This window comes from Hemicordylus capensis, chromosome 11 (genome assembly GCF_027244095.1).
Source record: "Hemicordylus capensis ecotype Gifberg chromosome 11, rHemCap1.1.pri, whole genome shotgun sequence".
NCBI lineage: Eukaryota > Metazoa > Chordata > Lepidosauria > Squamata > Cordylidae > Hemicordylus > Hemicordylus capensis.
This window is the reverse complement of record NC_069667.1, coordinates 19,634,251-19,656,677: the sequence shown is the minus strand read 5'-3', so window position 1 is coordinate 19,656,677 and position 22,427 is coordinate 19,634,251. Positions and strand designations below refer to the sequence as shown.

Here is a 22,427-nt window from a genome sequence, read left to right as displayed (position 1 = left end):
TCACTGGACCCTCTTTGGTTAAGTGCTACTGACTCATTTGGAGTAGACGCTAGGCTAGGCCTACTTATTAATTATTATTATTATTATTATTATTTACATTTATATCCCACTCTTCCTCCAAGGAGCCCAGTACTACATCCTTAAATTTCTCCTCACAACAACCCTGTGAAGTAGGTTAGGCTGAGAGAGAAGTGACTGGCCCAGAGTCACCCAGCAAGTCTCATGGCTGAATGGGGATTTGAACTCGGGTCTCCCCGGTCCTAGTCCAGCACTCCAGTGGTACCACTACTTCAGAGTGGTATTTTGCCTCCCGCTGGGTGACCAGGGTGTGTTATGCTAAGTGTGTACCGATTATTCAGTCCGTAGGTGGTACCGGTCTTTTAAGCATTTTGCATTCACTTTTAAATGCCACACATCGTTGGCTTCCTTTTTCTCCTTTGTGGTTTCCTTTTTCTTGTTTTTCCTTGTTTGTTTGTTTGGTCCAGAATTGTTGTTGTTTTTTAAAAAAATGTTTGTCAGCTGGGCTGCTGTTTACTTTATCAAGGCTATTCTGTTGCCCTCTGGTGGTGAACATAAATATTATTTTTATTATTATTTATTCGATATCTATACTGCCCTTCCAATAACGGTTCAGGGTGGTTTACACTGAGAAATAATAAATAAATAAGAAGAGTGATGAGTACAAACAACTCCTTCCAACAACCTTCAGTGAGGTCTGAAAGGAAGGTGTATTCCAAAAGGCAAATTTGGTGAGGGAAATCAACACGAGCTGCCTCCACTGATTGGGAGGTGAGACAGCGGTGGGTGGTGTTCATTCCAAAATTAATATTTTGGAGATTAATTCTCCCAAAGGAAGCACTTTTCAGTTGAGGTGGTTTGTAAGTAGATCTGAGGTTCATTGTCTGAGCAGGTGTTTTCTGTTTTCTGTTCTGTCTTGATTTACTGAATGGGAGAAAGGGAAACCATCCTACATCCCCATATAGAATGGGGAGTACCTCAGTGACAGGGCATCTGCATGTTTAAATGCAGAAGGTCTCAGGTTCACTCTGCATCTCCACATCGGGCTGGGAAAGACTCTTGCCTGAAACCTTGGAGAACCACTGCCAGTCAGTGTTGACAATACTGAGCTAGACCAACTCAGTAAAAGGCAGCTTCCTCTGTCCAACCCTAGCATGAGAGCCAGCAGCATGGTATAAGGCCGGGATCCCCCGAACTTGCTGGACTACAACTCCCATCACCCCTGGCCACAATGGGCTCTGCCATAAAATGGGAGGAAAGTGGAAGACCCATGTACACATCCCTGAACTCCTTGGAGGAAAGGCAGGAAACAAATTATTATTCTCCTGTTTAGTTCCTTAGGCACACAGAAACGGAGGTTGGCCATCAAATATTCAAACACCCCAGGCATTGCTTGCTCTTTTAACAGACTGGCTCAGTTGGAGGCTACTGATAACAAAGTCCAGGAAAACATATTTAAGGGGTGCCTTGTGCTATTCCAATCTGTTACCTTAACTGGTCTCTCTCTTCTGTGTACACATCCAGAGTCTAAAGTACAAAGGGATTTTGCTTGAAATGTTACTCGCTGGAAGAAAGGATCAGGCTGTACTAAAGAGCGGCCCTTTTATATCTGTCTTCTCTTTTACTCTGATCCAGGTAAGTGAACCTATTTGAAGGCTAAGTCTGGTAGGTCTTAGGGGTAAAGATAATAACATGTCCAATGCAGCCCTGAAAAATATCCTACAACCATACACCGAACTTACAGTAAGAGGCAAGTCAGAATCTTGGAGCACCCAAACATCTTTCCAAAGAAGAAATAAGGCGGCCTTGGGAGCTCATCCTTTGTGCAGAATTTGCTTCCCAAGGAAGCTTGCTCCCAAGGGAACTTGCAACCGTGCTGGTTGCTGTACCCGTGTGTGTTATTGTCCCGTCTTTATCCCCATGCTCGACCCCCAAACAATTAGGGTAAAATTATAGTCATTTTTGCACAGAGGAAAGGGTCAGGGTAACAATGAACAAATTGTTGTCCTCTCTCCATGGAGTCATCTTTGGAAGACATTCTTGCCAATTTCCATTTCAATTCCTCTGACAACACTGGCAAAATTTAATAGTAGTTTTTGACAATAAAAGCATGATGACATACCTAAAGGAGTGCAATAATGCCATCCCCGGTTTTCCATCTCTAGGGGTGGAGACCTTGTCAAAAATCACAATGAGCATTTGTCCTCCCAACTGTATCAACCACCCCTGCTGGCTCATTACTATAAAGGTTGTAATTTTGTGGTGTTCAGCATGCTTTGGTCCTCAAATGATCTTGGCCATTGGTTTTTGCAACGCTGTTGCATCTGTTTTACTGGTGGCTTTATCAGCTGTGGGTTTTTTAAAAAGTGGTTGGTATTTTATATCACATGTGGTTTTTCAACTCATAGCTTAGGGCAGCATTTCTCAAACTTGGGTCTTCAGATGTTGTTGGACTACAACTCCCAGAATCTCCATGATGAGAGTTGTAGTCCAACATGGATTGGGGATCCAAGTTTGAGAACCCTGACTTAGATAGCTTTGCCTTTTAATTTCTCTTGGGTGACATGCTTTCTGTAAGCATGATGAAACAAGAAATAAAGTCCACATTTATCAGGTTAAATTAGCTGCAGGTAATAAAAATGTCTCCTGCAACAGCCTGTGTTTTTAGCAGTGTTTAGCAAAGAGAACAATTAGGATGAATGCTAATCTTCTAATAAAATTAGTTTATTGATGTGGTGCATGTTCAGCTAGAGGTGGTCTGCCACAATCTAATCAGAAGTTTTCTACTCATAAATCAGTTAACCCCTCTGGTTACTGTCGTGCACGTGTTATTGGGTTTCAGGGATACTTCCTAGATCTGAAATGGGTGATGAGGCACAATCCCTGCATTCATTGGCCTATCTGTTTTCAATTTCATGTTGGCAGGGACAAGCGGTTTATCACCCTTTCCCCCCTTTATTTGGCCAAGTAATCAAGAATCTTTGCTCTCAGCAGCACTCATTTGGACATCTGAAGAAAGGCTGATATAATGATGTGAAACCGTAATTAAAAACAGCTCTGTTACATCCTGGCGTGGGCTAAACAAATCAATGCTCTTCTTTTCAGCTGTCCTAATCCTTTTTTTGTTTTGTCAAACAAAACTTTGGAAAGTGATAACTTAAAGTGGACAGACATATATCTGTCCCCCCCCCAACAGGTGTCCAGAAGAATGAGAAAGAGAACTTTAAAAACTGCAATCGCAAGATCAGTACATACAAGATAAAATGACAGAAGAATTACAATAGAATCAGTCAGTCAAAGACATCTCTCAGTAGCAGCCAGTATGGGCAGATTGGGGTTCTGGTGAATGAACCTCAGATGAGACATGTTCTCACTCAACTTGCCCAGTCCCAGCTGCCCCACTCTCACTCGCTGTGCCTGGCTGTGTTTGCCCTTTGTGCTCAAGCTAGTAATCACTTGCCCAGTTTCCCAATCCAGCAAGCAACCAGCCCATGAGCGAGGAGTTAATGAGGTGTGAGAACAAGCCTCAAGCCTTGTTTACGCTCACCCCACCCCACATCTGCCATACTGGCCCCCACTGACATCTCTCTAAGGAGGAATTCCAAAAGCTGCTCCAAAAAGGGAAGTTTTACAGTCCTTCTGAAAAGTAAACAAAGGGCAGTGCTTCCTTGTTTCCAAAGGCGGGTTGTTCTACAGCTTTGAGGCCACCACTGTGAAAGCCCTGATTCTCATGTCAGCTGTGTGCATTGCATAGGATGCTGATAACTACAGCAGGGCCTGGTTAGGTAAACAATGATGATGGGATGATTGCTATGGGGGGAGGTAGTGTCCAAGATATGTGGGTCACAGGGCATGTTAGGTTAAATTTAGCACCTTGAACCAGGCGTGTAGCAAGGTTGGAGTGGGCCCAGAGACAAGTTTTTAAATGGCTGTGTGTGTGTGTGTGTGTGTGTGTGTGTGTGTGTGTGTGTCTCCTATGTGCCACATCATCCTAAATTATTTTTGAAAAGGTTTTGTCAATTGTGGACGTTGCAAATCATTTAATGGTACTCGAGAAAGACATGCTGTTCTGGTAGCTCCAGGTCTTCACACTCCCATCAATTTCAGAGGATGAATACAACTGAAGGAAGCCCAGGCGGGTGTGCAGCTGGGGGAGTCAGTCATGTGACTTGCCTCTGGGGGCCCCCCAAGGCAGTGGGCCCCCAGACAACTGCCTCTCCTTGCCCTATTATAGTTACGCCCCTGCCTTGAACTGGGCCCAGAAGCCCACCGACAGCCAGCATATCAGCAAAGCAAAGGCTGAACACACTTCCAGCTCTCGACATTCAAGATGGTTTTCAGCCTCTTTCACTGACTGTTGCTTCCAAGTTCTCTTCCAAGGCCCTAATTTGCCATAGGAGCATGCAGCAAGCATGGCCAGCAGCACCCTGTACAGACTAGCAGATGAGTCAGAATCCTTTGGAATGCATAGGGCTCTCTGGCTAGTGGGGAAAGAGCTTCCTCTAGGCAGAATGCAAACAGTAATGCTAGTTTCACTGGTTTAGCCCTCTCCGTTTGGAGAGCGGGAGGCACTCATTCTCCCCAATCCCAACCTGCGTGCTTTGCTTTTGCCCACAGTTGCTCATCAGCATGCTGTAATTTCTCTTTTCCTTTGACAGAACCCTGAGCAGTCAAGGGGCTCTCTCTTGGTGTCGGCGCCACGCTGGTTCCATCAAGCACACGGCGAAGCTAAGCACAAGGAGTCTCCCCACGGGCTCGGAGTATGTGAGCTTGCTGACAGGCTCATCCAAGAGTGACCTAGCTGGGGGAGCCCAAGCCACGTCCCACTTTTCCAGACAGCCGAGCAACAAATTGTGAGTGAGTTTGGTGTGTTTCTCTTTCCCAGCCCAGTCGGCCTTTTCTCTGCAAGCTTTGGCTTGGCGCTATATGAATGAACCCTGTATTCTCACATGCCCTCTTTCTCCCACATGCTCCCTTCCCTTGTTTCTGGGCACTGGGTAGCTGATGGAGATGGCAGAACTCTTGGTTGTGTCCCCTGAAATGTGACGCGGCCTCTGGGAGTCTCTTCCAAAAGTGCCAGCAGGGACTGTCATGATCATTGATCCCCACCATGAGCACAGGCTCTGACCCTGAGGATGGAGGAGCCATCCCTGAGCCCATTACCAGCCTAACCCCAAAACTATGAGGGGAATGTCTTCCTTGGAGTCCTTCAGGTCCAGGAGAGCCTTAAAGACCCATCTTTTTAGAATGGTTTTTGGTGACATTTAGTTCTAGTGTTAATTTTAATCTGCTTTTAAATGGTTGGGTTTTTTAAAAAAATAATTAATTAGTATTTTTTATTTTAGTGTAAACTGCCCTGAGCCACTTTAAGAAGGGCGGTATATTTAATTTGTTTTATTTTATTTACATTTTATATCCTGCTCTTCCTCCAAGGAGCCCAGCGCGGTGTACTCCATACGTAAGTTTCTCCTCACAACAACCCTGTGAAGTAGGTTAGGCTGAGAGAGAAGTGACTGGCCTAGAGTCACCCAGCAGGTTTCATGGGTGAATGGGGATTTGAACTCGGGTCTCCCCGGGCCTAGTCCAGCACTCTAACCACTACACCATGCTGGCTCGAATGAATGAATTGAATAAATTGAATGAATGATACCAGACAGGAGGCTGCGCCTGCCAGCTGGGAGACTCCAGAGCCAGAAATTTCAGAAGTGGACATGCTGGAACTGGCATTCACAGAGCCTCATCCAAGCCCCACAGTGAACCAGCCTCTTCCTTGTCAAGCACCACATGCTTCCTCAAGCTTGCACACCAGTGTTGACAGTGTTGGCCAGGAGGGACTTGATGGAGTGGGAAATCCAGTCTCCTGCTCCTTTTAAATCTCTCTGCTGTCCAGACTAGAAGGAGGCACCTAGGAGGCGGAGACTGGAGTCCTTAAAGACCTTGTTCCAGCTGTAGCTCTCATCAAAGGAAATTGCTCACGGGGAGCAAGGCACGATTCTGCAACCTCAGTTGCCTTGCCTCACATTTCTTGATTGTGGGACAAAGTACTATAAGGCAGTTTACTCAATTATGAGTAGGACAAGTGGCCTACCCTAATTCGGAGACTGTGCAAGGACGCTCCCGTTTTTGTGATCATGTGCAAGGAAAAGAGCAAGGTTGGAGGGAGAGGAAGTGATTGGGAGAGAGGAGATGGTTTGGAGGGCGATTCCAGCTATCTTGGTGAAGTGCTGGGTACGAGAGCTGGGTAGGACACACAGTGTTCCCTGTAATAAGGATTTCCAGATGTTGTTGACTACAGCTCCCAGAATCCCCCAGCCGCAATGGCCATTGGCTGAGGATTCTGGGAAGTGTAGTCAACATCTGGGAATCCCTGTTACAGGGAACACTGGTAGGACAAAGCCATCCGACCCAGCATCTCTCTCCCAGATTGACACTTCTTCTCCTTCTGACCTTGCTTTCCCCCTCACAAATGATCACAAAACAGGAATGAGCACATCTCCTGAACTGAGCTCTCCTCCTGAGGGAGGGGAGCTCGGCTTGTGGTAACAAGCATGAATTGTCTCCTCTGCTAAGCATGCGTTGTTCTCTTTTCAAGCGGAGGAGAGCTGGTCTTGTGGTAGCAATTGTGCATTGTCCCCTTTGCTAAGCAGGGTCCACTCTGGTTTGCATTCGAATGGGAGACTACATGGGTGAGCACTGTAAGAGATTCCTCTCAGGGGATGGGGCTGCTCTGGGAAGAGCACCTTCTTTCATGCAGAAGGTCCCAGGTTCCCTCCCTGGCAGCATCTCCAAAATAGGGTTGAGAGAGACTCCTGCCTGCAACCTCGGAGAAGCTGCTGCCAGTCTGTATAGACAATACTGAGCTAGATGGACCAATGGTCTGACTCGGTATAAGGCAACTTCCTATGTTCCTAACTAGTATCCTTCCCTAATTATAATCGTGGGAACTGCCCCCCCCCCATAGCTGAGACCCCTGGGATTTGGCACCTCGATAACCAGCACAATTTGTTTCCACGTTCAGGCTGGCCTTACTGGAAATGCCCTGCATCTCAGCTCCCATCTCTCTCCTGTCCTCAGTTGCATTCCTGTTACTCAGGGTGTGGGGGGGTACGTTTCCAATTAGGGCTGAGTACTCAACAATATTGTGCACACATCCCTCTTTCAAATGAAACTGTTCACTACTCATGCTGACGCCGAATGGCGCCTGTGTGTAATCAAATTGAACTGAGTCATTAGATCACATAATCAAACAATATTTGCATAATTTGTGTCATTTAGCCTGCTCATGGTGAATTTACAGATTTGGCTATTTGGTTTCAAGAATTTTGCAATTGAACGGGCCCACAGGGACCCATAGTACCATCACCTCGGCTCCAGCTCTTCGGGTGTCAGGAAAGCTCAGAGGAAATGAAGGGCTTGCTCCATATCAGGTGCTCAGAAACATGTACTGGGAGGGAGTCTGGCCTAGCAGCTGGTGGAGGAGATTTGCAGGGTTAAAAGCTGTAGCCTAGAAAAGGACATCTAAGTTGCTTCCGATGGTTGGGAGGCCTGGCTGGAGACAAAAGGAAATTGACACCCTCAGGGAGCAAGTTCAAAAGGTCTGCCCAAAAAGAAGGTCTGCAGGAAGCACAGCTTGGTCTGTCCTCTTAGCAATTGGATGTACGGACCGGTGCTCTAGCCAGCCAGGCCGTCAAGAATAGCTCAGCATTGCTGCTCAATCTGAGAAGCCAGCGCAGAGTAAGCATCTTTTAAAGGATCAAACAAGTCCCTATTGGCTCCAGTGTTCCCTCTGGGATTCCCAGATGTTGTAGACTACAACTCCCAGAATCCCCAGCCAAAGGCCATTGCAGCTAGCGATGCTAAGAGTTGTAGTGAACAACCTCTGGGAATCCCTGTTAGAGGGAACAGTGATTGGCCCCCCTTAGGTGCAATGCTTGCGGAGTTGGTAGCTGCAGTACCACCCTCTGGCCATCCGCCGTAGTGGTGAACAGGGCTCGCTCATGCCAACAGCTTCAAGCTGCCACAGAGCAGCAGAGCAAGAAACCTGGGTGCTGTTGCTGAAACTATCCAGGTTGAGGCTCTCTGTCACTCCAGGCATTGGGGCTACATAAGAGGCATCAGCATGGGATTGGCTCTTGGGAATCCCATGACTTTCTGGTTCAGGAGGATGCCGGCTTGTGGTATTTATATCCTGGCCTGAAATGCTTGCACTTGCCTCTTGAGGGAACACTAGTGGCCTTGATGGTGTGTAGGGAACTGGGACATGATTTTTAAGGTTCCCTGTTCAAGAGTAATGCATTGCCCAATGGCCTGCCACCCCTCACTGAAGGGAAAAAATGGAAACATAAAAATGGCCTGTTGTTCAACATTTCTTCCTATATGGCTATCTGTTTTCAGTCCCTCCAGGGTACGAGTACCCCACTGCAGTGGGGTGGGATTCCAAACCATGATTTGGTGCTATGTGAATGAGCCCTGCACTTATATGCTGTGATCCCCCTCCCTTCAGGAGTGGTCCTTCCATAAGGCAGAGTGAGGTGATTGCCTTGGGGTGAGGAGGAGTGCAGTAGGGAGCAAACACCACCCCAACTACCTCCATGGGAACACTTGCCCACAGATGGGAGGATGTCCTATTGTCCTTTGCCTCAGTCAGCAAAATTTCTTTGGTCACTCCTGCTCCCTCCTGCTTCTCTTTCTTCTGGTTTAGCAACAATTCCCCAGCCTGCCTTTTATGTCCATACCAGGCAGACTATGTTTTCTGAAAACCAGGATGGCGAACCTAGTTCAGAATGTTTGTGCAAACCATAGCTTGGCTGATTCGGATGCAACAGCAAACTGTGGTTTGCCACTAAACTGAGAAGGGAAATTGGGGCATGTGAGAGGTGGAAGGAATAGGAAACAGTGGAATATAGGAACACAGGAAGACCCTTGGTCCATCTAGCTCAGAACTGTCTACATTGACTGATAGCAGCTTTCGAAGGTTTCAGGCAGGAGTCTCTCCCAGCCCTACCTGGAGATGCTGCCAGGGAGTGAACCTGGGACCTTCTGCATGCATGCAAGCAAATGCTGTATCACTCAGCTACAGCCCCAGCCCCATCTCCAACACAACAGGATCATAGAAGCTGCCTTATACCGAGTCAGACCATTGGTCCATCTAGCTCCGTATTGTCTACACTGACTTGCGGTGGCTCGGGCAGGGGTCTTTCTCAGTCTTACCTGGAGATATTTCCGGGGATGGAACCGGGAACCTTCTGCATGGGAAGCAGATGCTCTACCACTGAGCTATGGCCCAATCTCCTAAGGGGAATTTCTTACAGGAGACAGTGTTCACATGTAGTCTCCCATCCAAATGCAAACTAGGGCAGACCCTGCTTAGCAAAGGGGACAATTCATGTTTGCTACCACAAGACTAGCTCACCTCCCCTAAGAAGCCATGCCTTGTTGTTGTGCCTAAACTGACCATATGGTGCACATTGTTGTTAAGCCAATGAACTGTTGTGCTTTGGATTAGAGAGTTTGTTGCTAGCATCGATGCAGCTTGCTGACTTGAGTGCTCAAAGTCCATGCTTCTGCCTGGGACAGATCAATGAAAGATGAATTGCTTCTTCCATTGAGAGGCGCATCAATTTTCATGTCACCTTTCCCTGCCGTACCTTACCGCTCCTGCAAAATGCCATGTAGTCATTATCACCTAGGCATAAGTTTAAGCACATGATTAAAAAGAACAAGCTACCCAGACAAAAATCTAAAATAGCTAAATTGAGTCTCTGAAGAATGGCAGATCGCATCAGCATACAGGCGCTCGACAGCAAAGGGCCTCCATTAAAATGGCATTATAAGGTAATTGATAGCTAAAACGGATCAAGCCAGGGGAAGAATTGACATAGGATAAGAATGCTGCTGAAAGGGATTCGGGATGAAAAACTGACTTTGTGTGAGCAGTGAAAGCCGCTGTAGTCTCAACCAATAAAAGGGGAGAATGTTAACTGAAATCCAAGTCAATAAGAGCAGTGGGAGGGGGAACAGCCCCATATCTGGATGCCTTTTACCTCCATATCCAAACCCTTTTCACTTTGACTGCTTCTGCTTACCACGCCTCCATTAGAGCTGGGTGAGGCAGTTGCTGTCCTCTTGCTGCAGCAGGGGCAGCCCTTGCACGAGGCAGGGTGAAGCGGTTGCCTCAGGCGGCAGTTGACTGAGGCACACGCTGGGCGGCACCGGGACACCACCATCAAAGCAGGTCTTTGGGATCGATCTGACCTCTGCAAGGAGTGCCTCTCCTTACACTCCTTATAAAGCTTGTAAAAAGCAGGTGGAGAGAAAAGGAGGCTGCTGGCAAACTTCCCCTCCCTCCCTGATCCCCTTCTGGATTTAAAGCTTGCAAAAAGCTGTAAACTTTTAAAACTTTTAAAAACTTCTAAAGGGGGCTGAACCATGCCAGGGGCATGGAGCAAGGCAACCTCTGGCACCTTTGTTTATTCATTTTGCTTATGTCTATACCACCCAACATATGCATCTCTGGGTGGTTTACAGAATACTAGCTGGGCCGGACACAGAGCATCTGTGCCTCTAGTTCTCCCTCATTCTCAGTCCACCTCTCTCTTTCTCCCCAACCCGTGCCGTTTTCTTCCCCCCGCACACTGCCGCCACTTTTCTCCCCCCCCACACACACTTTCTTTCCACCCCCCTGGCGCTGCTTTTTCTCCTCCACCACCCCTGCCACTTTCTCTCCTCATCCACCTGTTGGCCTACCCATTGGCCTTATCTCCTCTGCCACTGCCTTCATCTCCCCCTCCCGGCAGCTCACTCGCAAACTCCTGTGAGAGCTGCCACACTTGGGATTAGTGATGGGTACATCTAAGAGAATTATAGATAGATAGATAGATAGATATACATCTTGCCTCGGGCCACCCCTGCTCCTGTGAAATGTAAGAGAGCCCCCAGTTAAAAAGGTGCCTGTTTGTTCAGTTTCCAGGGTTGGTCGGTTTAAGGAATTATATCCCACCCTTCAAATGCAATACTGCTTGTGGTGCACAGAAATAATAAATCAAAATAAAACAGGTTGGACAGAAAGAAATTGGCAAAAACTAGCTAAAAACTGGAACCTGTTTAAAAACTCATAGACACTAAAAGCCTTTCTAAAGAGAAGGGTCTTCTAATGCCTTTTTTAAAAAAAAAACCACCCTGAAAGGGAACACAATGAAGCTGCTTGGGGAGGATAATCCAAAGCCAAGGGGCCAACACCAAAAAGCCTTTTCTCTAGTGGTGGTCGCATGAGCAGGGCCTTGGCAGATTCATATGGGCAAATGCAGCTTGACAGATAACCCGGCCCCAAGCCATGTAGAGCTTTAAAACCATCACTTTGCATCTAACCCAGAAGCAAACCAACAGTTTCCTTCTTGCCCTGCTGTGTGTTTCCATGATCATGCCTGTACGATGGGAAATCCAAGCCAACTGGCAGTGGTGGCATACATGCAGGACAGTTGCACATGGCTTACAAACATTCGGGATAACTACTGGAGAGCGCAGGTGGCGTTATGCGAACAGCAGAAACATAGAGACATAAGCTGCTTTATGGCGAGTCAGAACATTGGTTCACCTAGCTCAGTATTGTCTGAACAGACTGGCAGCAGCTTCTCCAGGGTTGCAGGCCTCTCTCAGCCCTATCTGCAGGTGCCAGAGAGGAAACTTGGAACCTTCTGCATAGAAGCAGGCAGGCTTTCTTTCCAAAGCGGCCCCATCCCCTGAGGGAAATATCTTACAGAACTTCACACATTTGAATCTCCCATTCAAATGCAAACCAGGACAGACCCTGTTTAGCAAAGAGGACAATTCATGCTTGTTACCATAAGACCAGCCCTTCTCTCTGAGGAGTACTTGCAGTGCATGGACGAGCACATAGAAAATGTGCAAGTCACAACCAAAGTTCAGCTCCTTATAAAGTGCTGCTCATCTAGTTTGTTTAAACTCATACCACTGAGGCTCCAGTTTGAATAAAATGCACTTGCTAATTTTTAACCAGTGGGAATTGTCCAAGACATCCCCATCGAAAGACCAGCCAAGGGTGTGGCTGGCACTTGATTTCTAATCATCAGCTAAAGTGCTGAGTCACCATGCCATAAAGAGGAACGCTTTAACTCTCTGCAGGGAAAAATGGTCCGCAAAAAGCATCATTTTTCAGCATACAGACTTGTTCTCCAGTGGCTGTTAGTTTTATTCTGCCTTAACTTATCCCCATCATGCTGGAGCTCTATTACTGAATATCAAGAAAATTCCAAAGCATGTTCTACCACTTGTTTGCATGTTCTTGTACTTGGTGCATGGGCAGAAATGGAGATGACAAGTATGAAACGGGAGAGGAGGGCTGGTCTTGTGGTAGCAAGCATGACTTTCCCCCTTAGCTAAGCAGGGTCTACCCTGGTTGCATTTGAATGGGAGACCACATGTGAGCTCAGTGGCGGAGCCTGACCACCGGCGGCCTGCATCAGATTCCCTGGCATTTCCAGATAGGGCTGAGAGAGACTCCTGCCTGTAACCGAGAAGTTGCTGCCAGTCTGTCAATAATACTGAGCTAGATGGACCAATGGTCTGATTCGGGATAAGCCAGCTTCCTATGTTCCTGTGATCCAAACGATTTGGTAAATCAGCCCTATGCGTAAACCCCTATGTTACCTTACCTTTATAAGTATTTAATGTACAGCAAAATCCTTGCTCCCCTGACAAACTTCTTTGCCACCCCTTTGCTCCCCCAAACTAGTTGTTCTATAGTTGCTTCTGGGGGTTAAAAATCCTGCCAAAAGCTCCTGCTTTTGCCTGCTTTTATTGACACTAGTTTCCTGCCTCTCCCTGATGCCTGAAAGCGATTTTAACAAGGAAGTGGAAATTGTGCATACCTGTTGCCAGTTTTCACCACTCTCAGAAGAGATAAGCTGGTGATCTCTTTTCCCATGGGGGGTGGGGGGAACAACCCACACACCTTGACTGTGATTATAGCTTGTAGAGTGAAGAACTAATGTAGCTGGATTAAAGATGAAAAATCTAACAGGATTCAATTTCCCCCCAAAGTCTGAGCAGGAAGGTTACGTAATACTCATAGTTTACACTTGTATCTCTCAGCCTCAGATTAAAACCTCACCAAGGAATGAACGCTGCAAATCTCACCATAACAGCTAAATATTAAAGCCGAGCTTTTGGCAACGGTCCCATCACACATACCCAACAGAGCTGCAAAAAGCTGCCGTTGCCACTCCTTTGCAAAGTAATTTTAGTTTTAGTTTTGGTGCTATGGAAACTGAAAAGCTGCATTCTCCTGGTTAGAAGCGATCACTGGCTACCCACAACTCTGGGGCTTATAACCACCAAGGTTATACAGACTGCGGCATCTCTGTAGACCAGGCAATCTTAATCTGGGGTCCATGGTGAGTCCAGGTGATTCATGGAAAATTAAATATATAATTACAGAAAATATCTAATTAAAGATACGCATCCCAAACATCAGGCATAATCAAATATGGTACATCCTTGATTTTTCTTGAATTTTAATTATACCTACACCATTTACTCCATTGACAAGTGACTCCAGAGTGTAAGGGGCTCTGCTGTTCCCAGGTTTTCCCAGCAAAGAACCAGAATAAAGTTCTGGAAAATAACTATCCAGAATACCTCTCACTCCCTCTCTTTTGAGCTGTACCTTATGTAAATAATTGGGTGGGGGTCCATGGGTAAGGATTATAGGAAGCTGCCTTATACCAAGTCTGACCCTTGGTCCATCTAACTCAGAACTGTCTACACTGACTGGCCATTCTCCAAGGTTTCAGGAAGAAGCAGAGGTGCAGCTAGGTAATTTCGGAGCCTGGACCTAAAGGCCTTTTGAGCACACACACCATTCCCTTCCGCTCATCATAAGCATCATTTTTTTTTTAGCACATAGGTTCTTGAGGGCACAAACCACACCACCCAGAACAGACTAAAGATGATTTGGGGCCCCCAGGGGATGTGGAGGCCCTGGACTTTGGCCCCAAAGTCTGGGGGTAAGAGTACCTCTGGGCAGAAGTCTCTCCTACTGGAAGATTCTACCAGGGTGTGAAATGTGGAGCATTCTGCATGCAAATAGATGCTGTACCATTGGGCTATGGCCTCATCCTCTAAGGGAATATCCTGCAGCAGACAACATTGACATGCAGTCATCCAAGCAAATGCAAACCCTGATTAGGAATGGTGGGGACAATCTAGGCTCACTACCATAAGACCAGCTCTCCACTCCAGACTAACTCTTGTCTACCTGAGGATATGGGAAGTCCTCAATATTTTTATTATTTATTTTATTTTACATATTTTTATACCACCCAAAACTTATGTCTCTGGGCAGTTTACAACAAGATAAAAACATTAAAACATTAGTTAAAAACAAAAACAAGAAATTTAAAACACAACAATTTAATTTTTTTAAAAAAACAATATTCTAAAACAACATTAAAAACAATCAAAACAATTAAAAACTGGGTGAACAGATGCGTCTTTAAAGACCTTTAAAAATTGTCAGAGATGGAGAGGCTCTTCTTTCACTAGGGAGTGTGTTCCACAGCCTCGGGGCAGCAACGGAGAAGGCCCGTCCCTGAGTAGCCAGCAGATGAGCTGCTTGCAAATGCAGACGGACCTCTTCTGCTGATCTCAATGGGTGGTGGGGTTCATAATGAAGAGGACGTTCTCTTAAATACCCATGACCCAAGCTGTTTAGGGCTTTATAGGTTATAACTAACACCTTGCATTTTGCTCGGAAACATATCGGCAGCCAGTGTAACTCCTTCAATACAGGAGTAATATGGTCTCTCCTAGATGACCCAGAGACCAGCCTGGCACAATAGGGGCACAAAGGTTAAGAAGCTGTGCCTCCGACAGTTCACCGATCCGAGTACTGGAGCAAGTCCACCCACACAAGTTGGCTATTGGTTGGCCTCAAGAGGAAGGGCTATTTACTGGTGCAATGATAGTCTTTCCTGTCTCTTGAGATGTTCCTCTGACTCTTGGTGTGTTCCCTTGCCCAATCTCTTGTCTTGGCCTCCTGGTTCCCTGACTTCTGCTGCCATTAGAAGGTGCTGTCTCAACAGTCTGATGCTGATATACCGTATCGTTTTCAACCCTGAGTTCCCCCCCTCCAATGCAATCATTCCCCCACCCCGCCAGCTATAATGAATGGAAAGTAAAGTGTTTGCATTCTCTAAATACGTCAGTAGCTTCAGTGTTGCGTTTCTTGTGCCAATTTTAAGCACAGGGTGGCAAACATCTGCCAATTCAGAGTAAGAAAGAGAGGGAGAGGGACTCTAAAAGCAATCCCTATTCATCCAATTGTATCCCAGAATATCTTTTCAGTCATACTTGGGGGATCGTTGAAAGAAGAAGGAGAAAGAGTTGACAGCTAACCCTTCAGCCTCTCACTGCAGCAAAGCAAGCGCCTTGGTGTTACAGAGCATAGCTAATTGAAAGCAGGAAAGAGACATTTGCTTGACGTTTCTGCTTTTTTTGTTCCAGCGCTTGGCTGCTGTGAAATGATGGATAGAATCCTGAACAAGGCACAAAATTCCATTGCTTCGCCCGAGTCAATGGGAGGCGGTTGGGTGTAAATTAAAAGCATCATCAAAGGGCTGGCTTGTGAGCATCCATAATGCAGTGCGAGTTATTTTTTGTACTGGGATGACAGCATCAGGGATGCTGTTTTATCTTCAGCATTTTGCACTGCAAAATCTATTCTAGGCAAGCAAGAAATATGATTAGATGGGAAAATTAGGCTGTATCTACACTTGTACATTTGTGTGAGTTCTTATTCATACATATTCATCTGAGACTTTTGGTGGGGGGTATGATAGAAGCTTAATAAACTATGCAGAGCATGGAGAAAGTGGGTAGAGAGAAGTTTCTCTCTTGTAATTCTAGAACTTGGGGTCATCCAACAGTAGAGTCACACACCACACAAGAGAGAGGACTTTGCATACATGTGTAGAATTCATATGCTGCAAGGCATGGTGATTGCCAGGAACTTAGGTTGCAAATTGGGATGGCAAATCAATAGATGAAGAGAGGTCCATCAGTAGCTATTGATACTGCCTAGAGATGTTTATATCAGGCAGTATAGACATATGATAGATAAATAAGTATTATTCAAGATAGCTGAGTGGAACCTCCAGGTTCTGGGGCAGTCTACCTCTGAATACCAGTTGGCGGGGAGTAGCAGCAGTAGACGACTATTGGTCATGTTCTGATTGTGGACTTCTTGGTAGCATCTTAGTTGTGGGAAGCAGGATGCTGGAATAGATGCACTTTTGGTCTGATCTGGAGGTCACCTGTGATGCTTTTGGTGCCTTTTTACTTAGCGTAGGATAGGGCAGTTCACACAATCGACATTAGGGCAGGAGAAGCCTCCTACCCTAATTTGGGAGCTGTGTGCGATCCTGTTTGCTGATTGTGTGTCAGTTAAAAACAGGCTCAGCGGCTGGGAACTTGGTCATGAGATCAGCCCCAGTTGGGTAGGATAAGCACGCCCTACCCAGATTCCTCCCCAGCTTCAGAATGAGGTAGGAAGAAAAATTGCTCTCCCCAGCTGGAGAGTCAAGCCAGGAGTTCTCGACCTTGGGCCTCTGGATGTTGTTGGGCTGCAACTTCCATTGTCCCTGGGTACAAACACAAGGCCGACACCAGCAACGGCCACTGGGAGGGAAGCTGTGCTGGAATGAATAGGGACAGTTGTTATCCATTCATTCATTCATTCATTCATTCATTCAATTTCTATACCGCCCTTCCAAAAATGGCTCAGGGTGGTTTGGTCCTTGGCATCTTGCCTAAAAACCTTGCAGAAGCTGCTGCCAGTCAGTGTGGGCCAGGGATGGGCAAACGGCCCTCCAGCTGTTTTTGGATTACAAATCCATCGCTCCTAGTCACAATTTTCTGATAGGTCTTCCTGTTCTGAATGGGGTTGCACTCCCTCGAAAGCAGGGCTGCCCAACTTTGGCCCTCTTGCAGATGTTGGTCAACTCCCATAATCCTTGGCTATTGGCCACTGCAGCTGGGGATTATGGGAGCTGCAGTCCAAAAACAGCTGGGAGGCCTAAATTGAGCAGGCCTGCTCTAAAGGATCAGGTGTGTAGTTTGGGATTAGACCCTGCAATGGGGTCATGTTGTAATTCGGAAGTGTGATTCCACACTTCCTGCAATGTGACACTACAGTCCCTATGTGGACAGCAGGGTCACATTTCCGTCCACATTTCCAATGCCTTGTTTCAAATTTAATTGCTGCGATATAGAGCTAGGATGTCTTATATCCAGCGTAAGAAGGTTGCTGTTTTGGGGGGTTGTTAGTTTCCACGAGACTGCTCCCCCTGCTGTTTACGTTTTGAATGCGACTTGCCTAATGCAGGCATTTTGCTGCTGCTGAGCAGCTAGTCTGGAAAGCGCCCTGGTAGGCAATACTGAGCTAGATGGACCCATGGTCTGACTATAACGCAGCCTCCTATGTTCCTTAGAAGGCTAGTGAGTGACCTCCGTAAAGAGCTGATGGCATATGCTCCTTCTTAAAAGTACCTTTTAGCAGGCTAGCCACCATACAAGGATGTTGGCCTTGTTCCCCTCTGCTTATGCAACACCCCACCCACAATTGCCCCAGCATCTGAGAGAGGTGTGTGATGTAGTCCTGTTCCCTTTTTTCCCTTCCCCAGCAAGATGTGCAAACACAATGTGTGACTACACTCCAGCACTCTTTGGAACCTGTTCTGTGTGTTCTATAGAGGGCTTTTTGCAAAGCTGTGGGTGGGCACGAGGGAGCACTTCCCCCCCTCCTTTTTTCTTTTTAGCTTCCCCAGCACCTATGTGTCTCTCATGTGTGGAGAGAAGACTCTAACCGTGGATGCTTGCAGTATTATTAAACATGGCTGTTTAAAATACCGACAGTGTGCTATTTATAGCACAGTCAGCACTCCGCCCCCCCCCCCCGCACCACCTATGTCGTTCTCCATTTAGATGGCTTATCAGAATTAAATAAATAAATGAATATAGGCAACGGTTATGGCTGCAAAGGCTCTCTTGTCTTGGTTTCCATGACACCCGATCTGTTATCTTCAAACTCCCAGCCAGAATTTGCAATCAGCCTCTGAGACAGCAGAGGGTCTCACCAGGTTGATCGGGGAAACATCTGGTGGCTGTTGCAGAGAAAGGGCTTCCATGGACACTTAGACAATGTGGGTTTTGTTTTGAGACATGAAAAGGAATTTTTATTGATTTGTTTCAGAAATATCTATTTTTAGAAGCACTGTCTGCTTTTTAAGTGCATAGTGATGTTACCGAAGAAGTATATCGCTGCTAATCGTATGAAACAGGCCAGCAACTGGAAATTCGAATCTGTTATTTAGACTACTAGAAGCTGGATCCCTGCAGTATAACCTAGTTTCTTGTCGCATAGTCACAATACAGATTGTCTAATTTAATTTAGCTGCCAGTTCCACCAGGATGTTCTCCTTTTCAAGCTATTGTTATTATTGGCTGTTATTTTATTTATGTTTTTACACTGCCTTTCAATAGAATATTTTCAAAGCAGCTTACAACATATAATAGTTAGAACAAAAACAATTTGCAATTAAGACAGCATTTTCTACCATAGCTCAGTGGTGGAGCATCTACTTTGCATGTAGGAGGTCCCAGGTTCAATCCTTGGCAGCATCTCCAGGTAGGGCTGGGAAAGGCTCCTGCCAGAAACCTTGGAGAAGCTGCTGGCAGTCACGGTAGGCAATACTGAGCCCCCATATGGACCAATGGTTCGACTCAGTATAAGGCAGCTTTCTATGTTCCTTTTAAAGAGCCAGTAAAAAGCTGATCTAAAAACCCTTCAAATCCTGGGGAAACATGGCCATTTTAACCCATAAGGATATAAGAAAAGCCCTGCTGGATCAGGCCCAAGGCGGCCCATCTAGTCTAGCATCCTGTTTCACACAGTGGCCCACCAGATGCCCCTGAGAAGCCCACAGGCAAGAGTTATGTGCATGCCCTCTCTCCTGCTGTTGCTCCCCTGCAACTGGGATTGAGAGGCATCCTGCCTCTGAGGCTGGAGGTGGCCTATAACCCACAGGCTAGTAGGCATTAATAGACTTATCCTCCATGAATTTATCAAAGCCCTTCTTAAAGCCATCCAGGTTGTTGGCTGTCACCACATCTTGTGGCAGAGAATCCCACAAGTTGATTATGCGTTGTGTGAAAAAGTATCAGATTTGGTGCTAGAAGAACTGAGGTGCAACCACCAAGAAGACCATGAAGCTATTCCCATGATCGCCCAAAAGCAGGCTAAGGGAGCCCAGCCCTCTTTTGGGTGATCATGTGCTGCAGCGGGAGCCATGCAGCTCCCAGCAGCTAGCCACGATAAATCCCTCTCCCCTTAAATGAGGTTAACGGAGCGATCGCTCCATGAACCTTGTTTTTGTGTTCGTGTGTTGCCGTGGCACTTGCGTGGGGCATCCTGGAATTTCCAGGGGCCACGTGGCCCCCGATCCCTGCAGCCCCCGTGACAGAACTGGCAGCTGTGTGGGAGGACAATCCGGCCACCCAGCTACGAGTGGCTGCTCATCTGCGGGGAACCCCGTCATGCGCTTTGCACGTGTCGTATGAAGAGCCTCCATGTTATAGAATCACTGACACCTGCCCTGCCTCAGAACATGGAGGCACTCTAATGTTGCTCTTGAAGATGCCAGGCAGCTTCATATGAGAGCAGGTGGTCCTTCAAATGCCCTGTCCCTAGACTGTTCAGGGCAATGGTTCTCATCGATGGTTCTCAAACTTGGATCCTCAGATGCTCCCACCATCCCCAGCCACACTGACTCAAGGTGCTAAAAAGCAACATTTGGCATTGGGTCTTGAGCCGGTAGACAATGAAGCTCTTCAAGTGTTGGCGAGAGGCATTCATTTCTGGTGTACCAAGTAACAGCCCTTGCACCTACATTACTATTGGGTTTTGTTTTGCTTCCGTTGTTTTTGTTTTGCCACAAGAGCCTAAATTGTCTGGTTTGGTGGGGTGCTTATAATTAATTAATTAATAAAATAAAATAAAATAAAACGTTGTAAAACCTTCACTGAAAAAGAGAATGTCCCCTTGAACATAAAAAGAGTGGCAACCTCAGTTCAAGGTGGAATAGTACTTACAAATGATATTGATTGATTGATTGATTCATTGATTGATTGATCCAAAAATGGCTCAGGGCGGTTTACAAAGAGAGATAACAAACAAATAAGATGGCTCCCTGTCCCCAAAGGGCTCACATTCTAAAAAGAAACATAAGACACACACCAGCAACAGTCACTGGAAGTACTGTGCTGGGGGTGGAGAGGGCCAGATACTCTCCCCCTGCTAAATAAAGAGAATCACCACGGTAAAAGGTGCCTCTTTGCCCAGTTAGCATGGGTAAAACATATTTTTATACCGCCCAATACTTACGTCTCTGGGTGGTTTACAAAAAAGTTAAAAGATTAATTAAAACAGATATACAGGTATAACAACAAAGAAATTAAAACATGGGTTAGAATCTATTTAACAAAATGGGGTGAAGGGAGAGGGATAGGATACTACCATTCTCCTCCCAGATGGATTTCCCCCCTGCTATGCCCATTCATAACATTGTTTTGTCGCTAATGCTAAATCTTTACCTTGCATCCTCCCACTTCTTGATTGCAGCCTCAGAGAGCTTTTCTGATCTCTTGTGACACACAAAGCAATTTCCTTGGATTCTGGCTCTTATGAGCTATAATTTACCTTAGCCGCCTTATTTTATTTCCCCTGCTTATAACCACAAAGCATTTGGGGGAATCTCCTGATTCCACATATTTAAAAAGTTATTTATCGTTCATTGGGGTTTCTAATCGTATAATGAAACTACACAAACAAACCTGGACAAAAAAGAAGGAAGGAGGAACGGAGAGATCTTACACTGTAGCTCAGTGGTACAGCATCTGCTTTGAATGCAGAAGGTCCCAGATTCACTCCCTGGAATAGGGGCTGGTAAAGCCTCCTGCGAGGAGAGCTGGTCTTGGAGAGGAGAGCTGGTCTTGTGGTCGCAAGCATGACATGTCCCCTTAGTTAAGCAGGGTCTGCCCTGGTTGCATCTGAATGGGAGACTTGATGTGTGAGCACTGCAAGATATTCCCCTCAGGGGATGGGGCTGCTCTGGGAAGAGCACCTGGCAACATCTCCAAGATAGGGCTGGGAGAGATTCCATTCCTGCTTGCAACCTTGGAGAAGCCCCTGTCAGTCTGTGAAGACAATACTGAGCCATCACAAGAGTATCTATTTTATTTTTGTAAGCCGCCCCAAGCAGTAGTGCACTGGAGGGGCAGGGTATAAATATTTTAAATAAATAAATAAATTTAGAAAGGGATGGGAGATGCATAATAGAGGAGAGAGCTCTAATTGCCTGTTCCCTGTGCCAGCTAAATGCAGCTTCCTTGTACACCAGGCATGCACATCTGAATGCCAGATGCCGTTGGGGACAAATGGGGGAGACCTATTCCTCTTGTGCTTGGCTTGTGGGCTTCTGGGAGACTGCCGTTGGCAATCGTATGTGTAAAGGAGGGAAAGGCACTGGAGATGGATGGAGAAACGAGCACATAACGTAGCTGCAGCCATCGCTGTGGCTTGGAAGGAAACGCGTTTGCAGTTTTTCAGACTTAACACACCAAGGTTGAAAAGCACCAAGGGATTGGTCCTTCTGCACAGCAAATCAATAATATAAACTCCCCAAGTCTTGCAAGCTAAGAATAAACAACAGCTGGGCAGAATGCAGGAGGATGGCTCCAGCTGTCAAATGAGGCCCCCGGGGGCCATTCTGGCACGCTTTAAGTGATTACAGGTCAACAAAGGCAGGATCATGCTCGACTTCCATCACTGATGTAAAAAGATTTCCGTCCCTTTCTTATGAGATTAATGCTGAGCCCTCTGTCGAGTTTGAAGTGACAATATTTGGAAGCAATCATCCAGAGTTAACTTTTTGAAGATGCCAACATGGAAACGATAACCTCTAAGTTCCACAGTGCTTGTAAATCCCCAATTCTCATCCCAAGGATCACTGCCAGAGCATCCCCACCCACCCTGCCACACAAAGGTGAAGGCTCTACTCATCTTCTTTGTGTGGTGCTCATTGACTCTTCATTATCTGGTACTGGATTGTTTTAAAAACACAGACTGTGTTAGTCCTTCCGGGTAAAAAAGATGCTAGGAAAATAGCAGTCCTGCTCACCGGTTCTCCTCCTATTATCCTGTTCCAGGCTGGGACCTGGAAGGTAGGAACAGAAGACGCTGCCTGATGAGTCAGAGCATTGGTCCATCTCGCTCAGCATTGTTTACACTGACTGGCAGCGGGTCTCCAAGGTTCCAGGCAGGAGTCTCTCCGAGC

General features: G+C 46.4%; 1 protein-coding gene across 2 annotated transcripts in view; it reads left to right on the top strand.

Annotated features, from left to right (window-relative positions):
• FGF13 (fibroblast growth factor 13) overlaps positions 1 to 22,427 on the top strand; it is a 263,484-nt gene that overhangs the window by 1,411 nt on the left and 239,646 nt on the right. For both annotated transcript variants that reach the window (XM_053274439.1, XM_053274444.1), the window contains exons 2-3: positions 1,543 to 1,653; positions 4,677 to 4,871. The gene's annotated coding sequence lies outside the window, so the exon portion shown is untranslated. The remainder of the gene's footprint in view (positions 1 to 1,542; positions 1,654 to 4,676; positions 4,872 to 22,427) is intronic.